A 921-nucleotide genomic window follows, 5' to 3' on the forward strand; every position below is an offset into this window, starting at 1 on the left:
GGGGGGGGATATTATATATATAATAATATTAGGGATAAAATCAATTTATATATATATATATATATATCGGGTAAACTAAAATGATTGTCACTGTCACACAAGCATATTCATTCATTTCCGATATTCTGCAAGAACATATCTGGCCATGGGGAAATATAACCTTTCTTGAAAACAGATGATTGGCGAAATGAAGGCTATCTGGCTGTAGAAGATCTGCTTTGTTGACCCATGCAAGCATTGAAAAGTGGACATTAAAAAGATATACACACTAATGAGTTCTATTGAAGAAGATTCCATTTTAGCGAACTGGAGGGAACTTCCCCCTCTCTTTAATTTTATCCATGCATTATGTCTCCGTGACACAAAAGCACCCGATTTTAGAATGCTGTTCATCCTATCTAACGGAACTTTATACGCATTAAGCACACACACATTTATAGAGTATGTAGGGGAGATAATACAGAACCAAAAGTTATGTCCCTTAAGTATGATGCGCACACGTCTTAATCTTTTATTTGTTTCAATTATTAAACTGAGCCAATGCTAAGACATTGCCCTTGAAGAATTTTAGTCGAACAAATCAACCCGAGTACTTGCTATTTCTTTAAGAGCCCGATATATTTTTTTTATCGGCGTCTGTTGCCAAACCGCTAAGTCACGAGTGCGTAAACACACCAACACCGGTTGTCGTGCGGTGGTGGAAGTGGGGAGAAAAACACACGCACACAATATATATATATATATATATATATATATATATATATGAGAGAGAGAGACAGAGAGTTTCTCCTGTCGGTCAGCTTCAACTTATGACTGGAAACGAACGACTTCGCTTGTATAACGATGATGCTCATTTACAAAGGTACACACTAACACATCGCTTTACATCACCAAACATTAGAACACAAAAAATAGCTTTAT

The sequence above is a fragment of the Octopus bimaculoides genome, chromosome 18 (genome assembly GCF_001194135.2).
Source record: "Octopus bimaculoides isolate UCB-OBI-ISO-001 chromosome 18, ASM119413v2, whole genome shotgun sequence".
In the NCBI taxonomy this organism is placed as follows: domain Eukaryota; kingdom Metazoa; phylum Mollusca; class Cephalopoda; order Octopoda; family Octopodidae; genus Octopus; species Octopus bimaculoides.